Raw genomic sequence first — 18,721 nt, 5'->3', positions numbered from 1 at the left:
AGAGAATTCCAACTAGGCTCCATGCTCAGCACAGGGCCCAATGAGAGGCTTGATCTCATGACTGAGAGATCACGCCTTGAGCTCGGGACAAGTCAGACACTTAACTGACTAAGCCACTCTTGCGCCCCTAGAGGGGAACTATTTAAATGGACAAAAGTTCATGAAAACATGTTTTAAAATTATTAGTTAACAAGGAACTTCAAATTATAATTAAAATGAGACATGACTATATTTTCGCTTTAACGACCAAAAATCTTTTTAAGTAATCCCTTCACACGACGGGAGGCCCAAACTCATGACCCTGAGATCAAAAGTCAAAATTCTCTACTGCCTGAGCCAGCCAGGCTCCCGTTAATGACCAAAATCTTAAGGAGATGTCAATTCCAAACATTGGCATGGATGTGGAAAAACCTGAATTCTTACACATTGCTGTTCATAATGTAAAAGAGCACAACTATTTTGGAAAATATTTGGCAGTTTACTGTAAAGTTGAACAGGTAACTCCCCTTGACCTAGCAGTTCTACCTTTCGGCACTTAAGCAAAAAATAAGATAAGATAAGATAAGATAAGATAAGATAAGATAAGATAAGATAAGATAAAATATACATCCACCAAAATAAGACACATTTATAAATGTTTAGAGGAGATTTATTTATAATATCTCAAATCTGGAAATAAAATTCCATCAACAAGGAAATAGATGCACTTTGTACTCTATATTCACACAAAGGGATATTGCTCAGCTAAAAATAAACAAAAAACAAAAACAAAACAAAACAAATCAAAACAAAACAAAAACTGGTTCTTTAACAACATGTATAAATCTCAAAAATATTTTGATATAAAAAAAACGACACAAAGAGTATATGTGATGCGATTTCTTTTATATGAAGTCTTAAAATAAGCAAAACTGTTCTGTGATGAAATAAAACTTGAACTGGGGTTGCTTCTGAATCAGGGTAAATAGGGAGTTGTGATTGATTGTTGAGGCATATAAGGGGGCTTTTTGGTTTGAGGGCAATGGGTGTATGATATTCATTGAATGGGTATATCCACTTAAAACACATTAAATCACAGTGTCAGTTTGTGAATATCAATATATAAATTTTACCTTGAAAAGAAATAAACAAATAGTAACTTGTAGTTAATAGTGACCTCTAGTTAATATATTGAGGATAATGGGATCCATGCTTCCTCCTGTTAAGGAAAAGTTTCAATATTGGAAAAGTGGAAAATTAGTATATACTATGTGATGTTGGCTTGGAATTGGAAGCGTCAATATGTATTTATAATATATACAGGGGTGGGAGGAGATAGAAAAATAGAACAAGAGAAAAAGAAATATAAGCACACTATTCCTTATTCAGGTATTTTTCCCCCATTAACAGGATAGAGGGTTTATTAGTGAAAGGATTATTTCCAGAACTGGAAAAGAACAATATGAACCCAGAAATACTATTGCAAAACACAGGAGGAACTCAAAGAATCATGAAAATATGTCAATATGACACAAGCCAGATTGACAGAACTCCTTTCAGCTACATTTGGAACTATGTGAGTCTCAAAGTAAATGATGAAGGGCGCCTGCGTGTTTCAGTAGGTTAATCAGTTGGTTACTCTTGATTTAGGCTCAGGTCAAGATCTCATGTTTTGTGAATTTAAGCTCCAGGTCGGGCTCTGCACTGTCAGTGTAGAGCCTGCTTGGGATTCTCTCTCTCCCTCTCTCTGTCCCTTCCCTGTTCTTGCTCTCTCTTTCTCTTGCAAAAATAAATAAACTTTAAAAAACAATTAGAAAATCAAAGTAAATGATGAAAGGAGTAGATTATGAACTGTTAAATAAAATAATAATCCACGAGTCCATGCTATATATAAATAAATGAATAAATAACTATTCCTAACAGTATAACGACAAATACTAGCAGGAATGGTAAATCACCAATGGATATTATACCTAAAATATACATATTTGACCAGGAACAGGAGGGTTATCTAGTTTCAAAATATCTCCCAACAGGATACTTACTAGCTTCAAGGGAAGAAAATAGTAATAGAGGCACTGAGAACAGTGTGGAAGCCACCTGTACCATAACTCCAAACCTAGCATCACCAAAATTGGGAAAAAAATAAGACACCCTGAAAAAAGAGACAATCACCCCGGTGAATCTAATCATGAAGAGGCATCCGAAAGATCTAAATTGGGAGACATTCTGCAAAATAACTGGCCTGTCTTTGTCAAAAAGGTTAAAGTCAAAAACATAAAGAGAGACTACCACTAAAGAGATGTGACAAGTCAATGCAATATGTGATCTGTATTTGATCCTGTAAAAGCAAACAAATAGCTATGAAGGACATTATTGTGAGAATGAATTAATTCTGAATATTGTCCGTGGATGAGATAATTTCCCAATTGTTTAAACCTAAATGTTATTTGGTAAGAATGTGTTCTTTTCTTTAGGAAATACACATTCAAGTATTTAGGGTTAAGGAGGTGTGATGCTTCCCACTTGTTATGATTCAGAAAAATAATACTATTCATATACATATAAAATTAAAATACAGAAATAATGGTAAAGTGAATGGTCCTAAATGGAACAATTATTGAATCTGAAAAAAGGCAGATAAAGGATATTTAAGGCATCCTGGTACAATTCTAGCACTTTCCTGTAGGTTTGAAACTATTTCAAAATATAACCTACTACAAAAACAAAAGGAAAAGAGAAAAGAAAAAAGGAAGGAAACAAAGAAAGAGAGAGAGAAGGAGAGAAAAATGGAGGGAGGAAAGAAGGAAGGAAGGAAGAGGAAGGGAGGAAGAAAGGAGAAAGGAATGAACTGGTATAATATCTGAGCCCCTTCCCCACAGCCCACCCCCATGAGTCATTAGTGCTCTCCTCAACTCCTATCTACTGAAACACACACACACACACACACACACACACACACACACACACACACTTAACCAGGTAGTCAAGGTGTAGTCTCTTGCCTAGATAAAGTATCCTCAGATTGGGAAACCCAAGACCTCATTTTTCACAGGTACCATGATATAAACTTGTGAATAAAAGTTCACATGATGAAAGTTGAGACTCCATGATTATCTCTTCCATACCAGCCCACTCCTCACGTTGCTTTTAAAATATTAGCATTCAAGTGAAAATGCAAGTCTAACCCTTCACGAGAAGCGAAATGGCAAAATAAGGAATTGGTAAGCATATTAGTCTCTACCATAACCTCAACATTTTGATTGCATTTGAGCATAGTAAGAATGGATAAGCTTTCTCCCCCCCCCCTTTCCATTTCAATTAACAGCCATGCATTCTTGCAATTTCTCAGGCCAAAACCTTGAGCGACATCCTTGATTCATGGTTTCATTCCCTACCACACATGTAATCCATCAAAACATCTTATGAGTTTCAGGCTTTTTCAGTTGTCCTCTTGGACTAAATTGCTTTTTCCTGTTATTTTTTTACTACATGCAATATTTTGCAAAAATCTCTCTCACTTTTTAATGTAATGTTTCACTGTCCTTTCTATTAGAGTTGCAGCCCATTTCACTTTCTAAACATGGATGTACTTTATTCTATTTTGCTTTTTTTTTTTTTTTAATTTTTTTTTCAACGTTTTTATTTATTTTTGGGACAGACAGAGACAGAGCATGAACGGGGGAGGGGCAGAGAGAGAGGGAGACACAGAATCGGAAACAGGCTCCAGGCTCTGAGCCATCAGCCCAGAGCCCGATGCGGGGCTCGAACTCACAGACCGTGAGATCGTGACCTGGCTGAAGTCGGACGCTTAACCGACTGCGCCACCCAGGCGCCCCAATTCTATTTTGCTTTTTATATTAGTAACTTTTTTTTTAGCTTATATGATGTAATGTATCTATTTCTTATGTGAATTTGAGCTCCAAAGAGACTGGGACTTTCAATTGCTCTGGTAACTAATGTTTTCTGAGTACACAGAATAATTCTGTTGATATAGTACATTCCTAGTAAGTATTTGTGAAATGAATGTTTCTTTTATTTTTTTAAATTTTATTTTATTATTATTATTATTATTTTTATTTTAGAGAGAGAGTACATGTTCAAGCTGGGGAGAAGGGCAGAGGGAGAAAAAATCGTAATCAGGCTCCACACTCAGCATGGAGCCTTATGCTGGGCTTGAACCCACGACCCTAGGATCACGACTTGAGCCAAAATCAAGAGTCAGATGCTCAGCCAACTAAGCCACCCAGCCAACCCTGGAATAAGTGCTTCATTTTGTACCACAGAATTGCCATTTAAGTGACACCTATTTATGCATTCCATTTGAGTCTAAAACATTAGATTCACGGGAAAATAGGGTGTTTAAGAAATGTTCATAGAATAACTATTTCATTTTTAAACCGAAGCTGCTAATTTATTTAGCATTTTTGTATTTGCTAAAGTTTCTGCCAAATACTTCATATTTAATGATTCCTCCAAACAACTTTATGTTCTCATAACAATTTTACATATCAAACAAATCTAGACTCACAGAGGTTAAGCAAATTGCCCAAGGATATAAAGTCAGTAAGCAAAAAAGCTTTTAACTTTTTATAGGGGTAAAATTTACATACAGACAACTAGAAAATTATAAGTATGAAGCTAAATTAATTGTTGCAGAATGAACACAGTCATAGAAGCATACCCTGGGAACAAGAGAAAGAATCCAACAAGAAACTCCTATGAACCCCTTGTGTCTTATGAAATCCCTACACCTTTTCTCCTCTCTAAAGACAAACACTAGCTTGTAAAACCATAGGATACTTTTCTTTATTTTTGAAGTTCACGCCAACCTATTTGTATTGTATATATTGTTTTGTGCCTTGATTATTATACTTAGCATTATGCTTTTATCACTGGGTAGTATTCTACTGTATAGATTGTTTATTCATTCATTCACCTATTGAAAGACATCTTGGATTTTTCCAGATTTTGGAAATTATGAATAAGTACTATAAATGTTTGCATGTAGGTTTTAGTGTCAACATACATTTTCAAATAACTGTGCAAATACCTAGGAACTCAAATGTTGAATCAAATTATTTAGCATTTTAAGAAACTACTAAACTGTATTGAAAAGTGATTTTAGTTTTTTTTTTTTTATTCCTACCTGAAGTGAATGTGATTTCTAATTGTTTTATATCACCTCTAGCAATTATTGTTGTCAGTTTTGGATCATGCTTATTCTGACTAGTGTGGATTAATACTTCAAAGTTGTCTCGATTTGCATTTTTGTAAAGACAAATGATGCTGAGTATCTTTCCATATACTTATCTATCATCTGTATATCTTCTTTGGTGAGGTGTCTGTTCAGATCATGTGACTGTTTTTTAATTGGCCTCTTGACTTCTGTATTGGAGAAGATTAATTAATCCTATTCATTATGACTCAATTCCTTTGATAGACATTACATTCTTTAAAAAAAATTTTTTTTTGACATTTATGTGTTTTTGAGAGACAGAGAGACAGAGCACAAGTGGGGAGAGGCAGAGAGAGAAGGAGACAGAATCCAAAGCAGGTTCCAGGCTCTGAGCTGTCAGCACAGAGCCCGACGCGGGGCTGGAACTCATGAACCACAAGATCATGACCTGAGCTGAAGTTGGATGCTCAACCAACTGAGTCACCCAGGCGCTCCCATAGACATTAAATTCTTTTGATAGATTACCATTGGACTTTGTGTGAGTTTTGTTAGCTTGTATCATTGAAGGAATTGCTACATTTCATCAAATGTTGATATTTTGTGGATATAGATTTGTTCATAGTATTTTATTAATATTTTAACGTCTAAGGATCAATTTAATGTCTATTGACTATTCTTTCATTTCTAGTACAGAAAACCTTGGTTTGCAAGCATAATTCATTCCAGAAACCTGCTTGTAATCCAAAGCACTTGTGTATTAAAACAAACTTCCTTGTAAGAAGTAATGGAAACTCAGATGATTCACTCCATAACCCAAAAATATTCATATAAAAATGGTTACAATAATGTAACAAAGGAAATACAAAATATAAAGAAAACTAAACACATTAACCTACACTTACCTGTGAGGGAGACAAGAGAGAAGTGTTATTGTGTAGGATGACTTTTACTATCACTAACGGAATCTCTGCTATCTATTGGCTCAATGGAATCTTTCTCTGCATTGGTGCCATTGTATACTCTCACAAGGATGTTGACTACAGAATGGTATTAATAAACTCTCATTATATTGTGTACTTAATGGAGATGGCAATAAGGCAGCAGAAGAAAGGGTCTATATCGGCAGGCAGCCTGACCTAGAATGAAGCAAAGCCTTCCTAAGTTTAGTCTTGTATAGAAAAGCAAAGGACTGTCCATAGGTGCTTGGAAGTGACAAAAAATACACTAGTGCCTATTGTGGACATCGTCCAATGTTCTGAAAAATCACTGATTTCTGCCAAACACCACAGTCTGGGACCAAACATCAGAACATGGGAGAAGACCAACAATCCCAGAGAGAGAGAGAGAGAGAGAGAAGAACCATTGGCTCATCTGTGATCATGTGATGTTTGGCATCACATACTACTTGTATTGAAAGACATTGCTCATTTATCAAGTTAAAATTTACTAGAAATATTTGCATGTGTTGTGGCATACTCACAAAACAAGTTACTCATAATCCAAGGTTTTACTGTATTTGTAACTTGGGTATCATTTTTTTTTTAATTCGGGATTAGCTTGGCTACTAGAGGTTAATAAATTTTATTAAGGTTTTTAATGAGCTAGCTTTAGATTTCATCAAATTTCACTACTGTTTTTCAATTTCGTTGGTATCTGCTCTGATTTTTATTATTTCTTTTCTGCTACCCCTTCAACATTTTGTAATGTTACTTATTACTCCTGATAGTCTTCCTTAGTTTTAAGGTCTGCTTTGCAATTAATAGCTATACCAGCTTTCTATTAAATGCATTGTGCATTCTTTTGCATTCCACTCCATTTAACCCATCTGAATCTTTGTAATTACAGTGGATGTCTTGTAAACAATGTATAGTTTGGGTCTTTTCTTTTTTATCCACTCTAACACTGTCTACCTTTAAATTGGTGGAGGCCATTCACCTTTGAAATTATTATTGATACAGTTGGATTCATATATACTATGTTAATATTTTTTAATATTCATTGCATTCTATTCTTTGTATTTTTTATCTTGTTTTTTCCTTGATGATTTTATGTGATTCCAGTTTATTTCCTTTCATAGCAGTAATGTTTTGAAAAATAAAATTAGCTGTTGCTCTGGAGTTTGCAATATACATTTACAACTATTCTAACTCAAAATAGTGACTTGAAATTTTGCATGGAATTTTGCTTGGTTTATATGGAATCTTCAACAAAGAACAATACATTTATGGAGAAATGACATGACAGTTTGAGGTTTCCAAGGGCAGCAAATTATGGGAAAGTAACTATAAGGCAGGAAACTAATAGAACAAGATGTGTTTGTAGATTCTCTTGGTGCCACCTCTAGGCTGTTAATAGTGTGTCTCCAGTAAAAAAAGAATTGATATCCTGCCTTCAGTCAGAAAAGGGGAGTGTAGAGAGAGCTTTTCTTGTGTTTGTTGCTTCTTAATCATCTTAAGCTCAAAATAACTTTTATGTCAAAAAGGCATATTTTGAGGAGACATATTGTGGTTTACTTCAATTCCTATTCTGATGCTCTTTCTTTATGCAACTCTGAATTTCTGACCTGGATCACCTTCCTTTTCCCTGATGAATTTCTTTTAACATTTCTTGCAGAAGAGATTTTTTTTGAATGATGAATTTCTTTAGTTGACCTTCATCTAAAACAATCTTCACTTTTCTTTTACGTCTAAAAGATAATTTTGTTGGGTATGGAATTCTAGTTTGGTGATTTTCTTTCATCACCCTAAATACTTCACTCCACTCTGTTCTCATGGTTTATTTATTTATTTATTTATTTATTTACATTTTATTTATTTTTGATAGAGAGAGACAGAGCACAAGAGGGGGAAAGGCAGAGAGAGACGGAGACACAGAATCCAAAGCAGGCTCCAGGCTCTGAGCTGTCAGCACAGAGCCCAACATGGGGCTCGAATTCGCAAACCGTGAGATCATGACCTGAGCTGAAGTTGGACGCTTAACCGACTGAGCCACTCAGGCATCCCTGTTCTCATGGCTTTTGATAAAGAGTCCAATATAATTATTATCCTTACTCCCGTGTAGGTAAGATGTCCTGACACCCCAGCTTGCTTTGTGATTTTCTCTGTGTCTTTGGTCATCTGCAGTTTGAATAGGATATGCTTAGTTTGTTTTGTTTTGCTTGGGATGTGAGTAGGTATATTTATTTACCTTGGCATTCTATGAGCTTTCTTGATCCTTGGTATGGGATCTGTCAATAATTTCAGAATTTTTCATTGACTATCACTTCAAATATTTCCTCTGCTCTGTTCTCAACTTATCCTCTGCCTGGAATTCCACAGGCACATGCTAAAACTTTTGAAACTGTTCCATAGTTTTTGGATTTTTTTTTCTTTTTCTTTTTCCTTTTGCCTTTTGGTTTAGAATATTCCAATAACCTATCTTAAAGCTCACTAATTCTTCCCCCAGCCATGTTGAGTCCAACAATCAAAGGCAGTCTTCATCTCTTTTCAGGTTTTTGTTTTAATTTCTAACATTTCCTTTTGAGTTTTCTTAGCTTCCTTCTTTCTGTCTGCATTGCCCTTCTGTTGTTGCATACAGCTTACTTTTACCATTTGACCTCTTAACATATCACTCCTAGTTGTTTTAAATTTTCTGTCTGATTATTACAATTTTTATATCTCAATCTGTTTTTGATGATTGCTATTTTTCTTCAGACTCTTCCCCCACCCCCCACTCTGCCTTTTGTTGTGCCTTACAACTTTTTGATATAAGTTAGACATTGTATTAGGTAATAGGAACTGAGGTAAATAGAACTTTAGTGTGAGGATTTATGGTACTTTGACTGCGAGTTGGGATATTTAATCTTTATTGTAACTATAGGTGGGAGCGGCTTCAAATTCCTCTAGAATGTTTGTCCTTGTGTCCTTTCTTTTTTTGACTTTGGGTCTCCCTAAGAACTTCTTAGGGAGATTCTGTGTTTTGTAACTCTTTCAGCTAAAACACAGCATCATGGAACCCTGCTCACATAGTGGGAAGGCATGGGAGATGATGCAGTCTATAAGTAGCTTCATTAAATCCCAGTCATTCATTAGTGGGCCTGTGTCTCAGGGTTGTTTCTTTCATAAGTGTTTCACTGATAAAGTAGCTTTTTTCTCCCTGCCCCTTATTGCCATACCTGATTCCACCATTCTTAATTTATGTCCTTAATGTTCACACCCCTAATTATTATGTCCCCATATAAAACAGGAGAGTGCTGGAGTAAGAGGGAAGTTATTTCCTCCATTGAGACAAGGCTCTTGCAAAATATTTTCCTCTGTAGAGTGGGTCTTTGTTATGAAAAATGTTCTGGGTGCATTTTACAATGATCATTCTGTCTCCTCTTGCCTTGGTCAAGAGAGATTCAGAACTCTCTCATTATGGTCTGCCTCTGCCCTGAGAAAAATCTCTGAGTCACTTTGCTGGGCACTGGGCAAGGTGGTAACCTCTGTTCTAATGAGCTTGCCTTTCTTTGTGTGGAACATCTGCCCTCTGAGACTCTTGGGGTGAGGGCTAAAGTGTTCTTAGCCCACCATGACTGTGGTAGAGCCTCCCATCTGATGTGTGGGACTGGGTGGAGGAACAGAGCCTCTTACCTCTTTGCTGTACTCAGGAAGTCAGCCTGTTCAATTCAGAGTTTGAGACAATGAGAAATGCTCATGGCCTCCTTCTCCTTGATTGTGAGCTGAAAGGAGATGAAGTTCAGTTTTCGCATCTCTACTGTCCTCGATTGGAGCTTACTTCAAGTTGAACTGGAGGCAGAAGGAGAAGTAGATCATTGGTCACATGCCAAAAGCTCATGGTATTCTCACCACGCTAGAGTAGATTTTCTTGACTAAATTATTATGCTTTTACTGTATGCTCTTGGCATAGATCCCAGTCTTTATTATTTTTTTTAATGTTTATTTATTTTTGAGAGAGAGACAGAGACAGAGCGCAAGCAGGGGAGGCGGAGAGAGAGAGACACACACAGAATCCGAAGCAGACTCCAGGCTCTGAGCTATCAGCACAGAGCCCCATGCGGGTCTCGAACCCACGAGCCATGAGACCAGGACCCCAGCCGAAGTCAGCCGCTCAACCCACTGAGCCACCCAGGCACCCCTAGATCCTAGTCTTTAAATAATTTTTTTAATTCTCACTAGTTTTGCTTGTTTTGTATAGAGTGGTTCCAGGGAACTCCTCATGCTTCCATCCTAAAGAAGCAGAATACCTACACTTATTTTTATACCATTCATATTGAATAGAGTAAGTATACTTACTATAGGCAGGAGAGTGGTGATGACATATGCCATGGGAAGATGAGCTCCGTCCTTGAAACCACCTGCAGTAGAATGTGATACACAGCCTTGACGTGTACTGCCTGAGCAGCCTGGGGCAAATTACCATATGAGGCCCAACTTTGCAAAGCTAGCACAGAGACTTTTAAAAGATTTTGTCTACCAGTTCCATTTGCTTGCATTAGTGGCATCTAAATACGTGTAATTTTTATTTAAACATTTCAGAGCTTTTAATTGAAATATCTAAAATTAAAAACAAAACACTGCTCTCTCCCTTCTTGCCGCCTAACAAATTCAGTGGCATATAGATTCTTCAAAATGAAAATCTGCTTGTTAATTAAATAGCAGTAGCACACGCAGTAGCTCACTTCCTGGGATATGCATTCAAAGGGCGGGTTGAGAGGAAAGAAAAGATGAAGCAGAATGGAAGATGATTGCATACCTCCAAAGCAGCATTTACCCCAAACTGTTGCGTCTACGAGAATCATCTAGGGAGCTTGTTAAATAGCAGATTCTTTTATCCAATCACCAGAGATTTTTGACTCAGTGACGCTAGGATGGGTCCCAGTGATTTGAATTTTCAATAATCATCTCAAGTGATTTTGATGCAGGGGCTAAAATAAACATATTTTGAGAAGTCTAGAAGCATTTGGGTCATTAGGGTTCTAGTCCCAGTAACCGAAATGCCAGACAACGGTACTGAGGAGTGCGAGGGATTTCATATGAGAGCTGAAAATAGAACAGGTGCATCTGGTCATGCTACTCAAAACATTTGTAGTGCCTAAAACTCATGTTGAATGCCTCTGCTTTTGCGTGATTCTACCACACTCTGCATTTAGAAATTATAATATAAGGGTTTGATTTGCTTGGAAAGAGTAGAAAAGTGGTGGAGGAAAAGGTGTATAGAATGGTTCTCCCTTCAGTTTTAATATCCCATGCATAAAACCAACGGTAAAATGAAGCAAATTAAAGTTCAGGGTTAGGAAGTTTTTAAAAACTTCAAATATACCCCGTATGGGGTGCAGATGCATAATTTAAGCTTATTAAAGTAGTTTTGCTCTTAAAATGTGTCATTTTGAAGAACATTTTTAATCAATAGTTTATTAAAACAATATTCCACTTGATCTGCTTTGTTTCTGGAATTTTAAATTTTAATGTGACACATATTAATCTGCATTATAGTACCAATTGTAATAAAACACTCCACATGAGGCATCTTCTTATTTCATTGTGTTCCATTTCACGAGACAATTTCTTATCTGCTTTGTATTTAAAGTTCCATAAGCACAAAATGAATGCTACTCTAAAATTTATACAAAGTATGACATCTTTTGCCGTTGATGTCTCTAGTTTCACGGTAGTAGCTGTGATGACAGAAATAAGAAATTACATGACAGTTTGATGGTTATGTCTGTAGATTTGAATTTCCCCAATGAGAAACATCCAGAGAATTGGAAAGGAAAAAAATATGTTGAACTACATATTTTCCAAGTTGTAGTCTGTCTCCTATTCTGAGAGAGAGAAAGAAATACATGTTCACGCACACAGGTGTCTATGAATACACAAATACAACATGCGCTCATGGTTTGTGGATGTCTTTGCAAGTCATAGGTTTTGTTTTGTTTTCAAAAGGTAACTCATTCCAATTTAAGCAACTCAAAAAACTCGACCTTTTTTTTTTTTATGGGGTGACATATCATGACAATCTAGTAGACATGGAAACTGAGTTGTGGATTAAATAAAGCAAATTACGAAGAACACCTGTACTATATTGGAAAGCTATTTATCCATTATTATCTAAGAAGAAAATAGGAATGTGGCCTTTCAGGAATAGAAGGCATACAAATCCTCCTTGGGCTTGCTAAGAATTCCTAACTCTTGCTGTTTTTGCTGTTGGTACTAATAGTTTTAATAACAGACAAAAAAGTTTTTCAAGTGTTTATTTATTTTTGAAGAAGAGAGAGACAGAGTGTGAGCCAGGATGGCAGAGAGAGAGGGAGACACAAGAATCGGAGGCAAGTTCCAGGCTTTGAGCTGTCAGTACAGAGCCCAATGTGGGGCTCAAACTCATGGGCCATGAGATCATGGCCTGAGCCGAAGTCAGACGCTCAACCGACTGAGCCACCCCAGTGCCCCAAGACACAAAAAATTTTGATGTCACATTTCTACTTGCAAAATATTCCTGTATATATTTTTTTTTCTTTTGAATTAACTCTTCCCATAGATCTCTCTCTCTCTCTCTCTCTCTCTCTCTCTCTCTGTGTCACACACACACACACACACACACACACACACATGTGCACACACACACACACATCATATCCTCAGTTGTAGAACTTGCAGTCATTCTCTGGATCTCAGCTTAGAGCACTTCACTTTAGGTGGCTTTCATTTCCTGTGGAAGACTGGATGCTTTCCTTAGTGGGGATTTCAGTAGCAGGATTGAACTCCATCATAAGCATGTATGCTTCTGTTGTTTGTTTTCTCTACTAAATCATGAGCAGTTTGGTAGCAGAGATTGTAGCAAGCTTCTTAGCATATCCATGGTGCTCAGTAGTTTATTTTAATTTTATGCAACAATTATATACAGTATATTTTACTTACCAATAATCCTGAAATCAAGGCATGTGTCCAAGATCACTCATCCAGTGGAGAATGGAACAGGTTCTGACAACGAAACAGGTGGTTCTAAATGATGTCCTCCTTGCCAATAAATGAAGAGGCTGGCCTCCTGTCTTTGCAGGAATTTTCACTCCATTCCTTTTTCATTGACTGAAGACTAACTGACTTTCAATCTTATGTACACAAACGCACTGGTTTATTTTATGGAGTTTTGTTTGGCACATACAGGCACCCAGGATTGAGGTCATCATACTCTCAAGTTCGTGGTGCATTACAATTATTGATTCATATGATACCATCATTTCTTATTCATGTATTTCCTTCAGTATGTCCCTTTCATTCCCCCCCCACCTTCCCCACAAACAATATATTGAATTAAATTGTGTTATTATTAATGTGTAATTTGGTTTGTGTTAATATATTGTATAGAAATTGTTCATATTATAGATATTATAGGTCGCATGTATTGCTTACTTTTTTCGTTCATCAAAATGTGTTTCAGATCTATTCATTTAGTTCAATATATATCAATTTTTTTCCTTCTAATTATTGCACAAAACTCCATGGTATGATTCATCAAATTTTACAGTCCATTCCCTTCTTTTACAGTTATATTTAACCATGGTTCATGTCGCCATGACACAAGCAAGTTGCCCCCAGTTTCTGTTTATGGTCAATGATGCTGCAATTAACATTGGTAAACATTTATTTATTAAGGTTATGTTGTCACAGGAAGAACTTTTACATCATAGGTTTGCATCATAGATATTCTTGTTGAGACTGTCTACACCACCATCAATCCCAGGAGCAGAATCACTACAACACTTGTTGCCATTTGAAAACAAAAGAATGGTAAACTGGTCCACAGAAATCAAAGACCTTAGACAGATGTTACAAAAGCAGCACCACACAGGGATGGGGAAAGCTTGAATAGGTGTTGGTTCTTCTCCCTGAGAGAAGCACTCATTCCATTGATTTCCTAAGCCTGTTGCTTCACCTGCTGGGAGGTGTTCTGCATACATTATCATACTTAGAGAACATCTGATTAAGGCAACCTTCGGAGCCCCAAGGTTCATTTTCAGTTGCATACAGTGGGCTGTTTTAAATCATCAACGCTCACAGAATTTTTATGCTAAGAGTTATGGTTTCTTTGGTAGTATAGATCTTATAAACATAATTGGCTTCTATGTATTTGATTCTTGTCAGCTCAGTGTACAAAGACCCATATCTGCAGTTCTCTTCCAGACATTCTTCTTAGATTTGAAACATTTCTCTGCTTCATTACCTTCGGCTTCTATTCTTTCCTAACCAAATCATAAGTAACTAGGGCCACTTAGGTTGGAGAGTAACCACATTATTACTCTGCTTTTTCGGAGCTGTTTTGTCTAACGGGGGGTATCTAATGGATGCCAACAGCTCATTAAAGGGTTTTACTCATGGTTGTAAAATCTCTATTCTGTATTTAATTTTTGCTTGAAGACCAATTGGAATTTGCTTTTGATGTCAAATACTTATTTCATTTTATCTTTTACTGTTTGGGATAAATAAACAGTTGCCTTTCCGACTCGAAAGATTCCTAAATTCATGAACTATACTTTTCTTGCTTGCTTCAAACCATCAAATTTATTTCTGAGCTCAGTTTCTAAGAATACTTCCAACATGGTCTACGGTAAATGTCAAATACTTCCAACATTCTGTTCTGGAACATCTTCCCTCAAAGTAGAAATTCATTCATCAAGGTGACATTTTTACCAAATATTTCACCAATGTAGAACTTCCATCAACATCCTTCCAGGCTCTGACAATTTCCTTCCTGTCTTCCTCCTGCTCCTTAAACTAATACCAAATATCTTAGTATTTGCCTAAGAGCAGTATCCTGATTCTGGTAGCAATTACTGTACCACTCAAAATGGCGTTGGTTCTGCTGAAGTAAAACTCATCATCAACTGCAGTGGCTAACAGAGCAACAGATGTTTATTTACAGATTATGTTATATATACTCATGGTGAATCTGCTAGAAGCTGTGCTCTGGATCTTTATGTCACATCTCAGAGACCAGTCACCATCATTGCTAATGGTGGTAGCAGAAGGAAAAACAACCTGAGGTCTTGTGCCAGCAATTTAATGTTTGCCCCAGAAATGACACTACCCATCTGCTCACAGTGTGTTGGCAAGAATGAGTTCTATGGCCCCACCTAACTTAGAGCACCCAGAAGTGCAATTAATCCAGGTGTCCAAAAGGATGTCCATAATTATGATGAAATAATTGGCGAAGAGGCTATTACAATTACAGAATAGGGTTTATCTCGGCAATGTAAACGTGGTTTAGCTGCATAAAAATCCAGCAGCGTATCAGGATTCTGTATAGAACACAGAAGGCGCTCTGTTTTCCAAATGAAAACTGTTCTAATGCTGGAAATTAGAAGCTTGTACAGTCATTGGAAAGACTAAGATCAGAGAATGCTCCACCAAAAATCATAGCCAAGACTGTTGGATCAGGTGGTTTTCACAGATTTACTGATGACCTACTGTAGGAAATCTAAAGAACTGTTGAGAAGCTCTTCTATTTAACTCAAGATGCATTAAGTAACACACAAGAATCTCACCTGAAAGCTGTTACAAACACCACAGGAGCATGTTTCTGTCTGCAAATACTTAGAATAATCATCTCTCCTCTTGCGCCTTCCATATCTCCTATGAAATCCTTTCATTGTCAGTTTTTAACTGAGAGAAAGTTAGGTGAAGTGGATTCTGGGAGTTAATAGTTTCTAGTTTTTCCTTTGTGAGGCAGAAGAGATCTTAGAATGGCATGATGGTGATGTTTTATTGACAACAGACAATTCAGCATGTAAATAAAACTATATGATCCTATCACTAGATACAGAAAAAACATTGATAAATATCAACATTTGTTCATAATGTAAAAGAAAAAACCCTTAGTCAATAAGGAGAGGAAGAAACCTCATAAATTCAACCTATCCACTGGAAATTCATAGCAAATGTTATTGTTAACAGTGAAAAAGTAGAAGTTCTCACATTAAGTAAGAAATGAAAGGAAGATATTCACATCATAACAATTCAATATTTCCCCTAAGGGCTTTAAACATAAATGCCTTCATGGACCAGTGATCAAATCTAAATATCTGTGCATTCCAGGCATTGTCAGTCTACTTAACATTTTCACTTGGATGGTTGATGGCTAGCTGGTATTTAACATGTGAAAAATAAATAAATAAAACTTTTAATTTACCTCTAACCCTGTTTCTCCCAGGGCTCTCGTTCTCCATTGCAGTCTAGCAAGCCATGCCAATACTTAAAGGCTTAAAATAATATTTATTTACTTATTTGTTTCCCATGGCTTTGTGTGTTTACTAGGCTCCTCTGGATATTTTCACTCAAAAACTTTCCTGTAGTTTCAGAAACGTGGTTTCTGAGGAGGAGACATTTGAAATCTTCTTCGTTCATATATTTCTGGCACCTGACTTGGAATAGTTGACCGCTATGGTCTCTTTGGCTTCTCTCTTTCCATATGTCCTCTTTAGATGGCTTCCTTACATTCAGGAGGTCTCTCTGTAGTTGGACTTCTTCCATGAAGACTATCAACTCCCAGATAAGTGTCCCAAGAGGCTCAGGTAGAAGCTGCAAGACTTCTTACCTGGGCTGGGACTTCCCGATCATTTCTTGCATCACAATTTAACATTCAGTCAATCCACAGAGACTTGCCGAAACTCTAGAGAAGGAGACTTATAATTAACTTTAAAAAAAAAATTTAATGTTTATTTATTTCTGAGACAGAGAGAGACAGAGCATGAGCGGGGGAGGGGCAGAGAGAGAGGGAGACACAGAATCCAAAGCAGGCTCCAGGCTCTGAGCTGTCAGCACAGAGCCTGATGCGGGGCTCGAACTCACAAACCGTGAGATCATGACCTGAGCTGAAGTCGGTTGCTCAACCGACTGAGCTACCCCGGCGCCCCTAATTCACTTCTTGAGTAGAAATAACAAAGAATTTGTGCCATATTGAATCTATTTCACCCACAGTCTTTTCCGCTTTAAGATACAGTAGCTGCATGCAAGTCCAGATGTACTTGATCATTTTATCCTTGTGCACTTTACTAGTTTTTTAATTGCAGTAGAGTTAACATACAGCGTTAGTTTTAGGTATATAATATAGTGATTCAACAACTCTATGCATTATTCAGTGCTCATTATAAGCCATACACTTTACTTTGAATCCACCAATTAATCCTAATAATTCTACCTTTGAAAGAGACCCACTCTGACCATTTTCAGCTCTTCTACTGCTAACGCCTTGTTTCAAGCAACCATATTTTGCCTAAAGTATAATAGCCTAAACATAGATGGCCATTATGTAGTCTGTGTAGTCCCCCCCAACAGAATCATTTTTCTGAAATTTAATTATCATGTCTACTACCTATTAACTTCCATGGCTTTCCATCTTAGAGACAAGCCAAACTTCTTAAATCACTATAAGATACCAATTATCTAGCTGCTTGCTAGTTTTCTAAACTGTCTTTCCATTGTTTCCCTTGTTTATAAGACTTTGCCCATAAATGCTTTGTATTTCCTAAAACACACCAATCCATTCTCAACTTAGAGCCTTTTTTGCACATGTTATTGTCTCTGCCCAAGAGTCTTGTTCCGGATGTCCTTACATCTTTCAAGTGTTTACTTCTTCCTTTATTGTAATTTAGTCTTCTTTCCTTGTTGATTATAAATAGTCTAACACATACTGAACATTGCGTGTGTATATGTTGAAATCCCTTAGGGGCGCCTGGGTGGCTCAGTCGGTTGGGCGACCGACTTCAGCTCAGGTCACGATCTCGCGGTATGTGAGTTGAGCCCCGCGTCAGGCTCTGTGCTGACTGCTCAGAGCCTGGAGCCTGTTTCAGATTCTGTGTCTCCCTCTCTCTCTCTGACCCTCCCCCGTTCATGCTCTGTCTTTCTCTGTCTCAAAGATAAATAAATATTAAAAAAAATTAAAAAAAAAAAGAAATCCCTCACTCTGAGAAGAATCATATTCAATTTTTAAAAAACACAATTAATTGGCCCATATTTTATTTTTTTTTCAAAGATGTGCTTGCTGAGTGGCACTGATATGAGTAAGACCATTCCCTTTGTCAAATACAACCTTTAAATCTTGTACTTATTTTAATTATTTTACTAAAAAAAACTTGTTTTTATTCTTGGAACAATAATTATTTTGGATCATGTGTTTAAATTTTTAAGTGGTGAGTTTTAAATTCGCTTAAAATATTCTATGGTTTTAGTGCATCACTATTGGAGATTCAAACTTTGCCAATATATCCGTTTTTAATTATTTAACATATAATATTAATATATATTTAATAGATACTGATAAATGTTTTATGGATATTTGAAAAGTTGTAATTTTTAAATATATAACTCAATATAGGATATAAATATCACTTTAGGTATGCTATTAAAATCATGACCATCTTATTGTTACATGATTAGATAAATTTCCTAACTCCAAGTTAGGTGATCTTATTACAGTTGTAATTGGCAATTTCTAAAGCATTGCCTTCTGTAATTATCCACAAATGAGTACTGTTTGTGATTTGTACTTTCTTCAATACAAGAACAATAAAAAAAAGTTCATTCCACGTCG

Source organism: Lynx canadensis, chromosome B1 (genome assembly GCF_007474595.2).
Source record: "Lynx canadensis isolate LIC74 chromosome B1, mLynCan4.pri.v2, whole genome shotgun sequence".
In the NCBI taxonomy this organism is placed as follows: Eukaryota; Metazoa; Chordata; class Mammalia; order Carnivora; family Felidae; genus Lynx; species Lynx canadensis.
Note: the sequence above shows the minus strand (reverse complement) of the source record.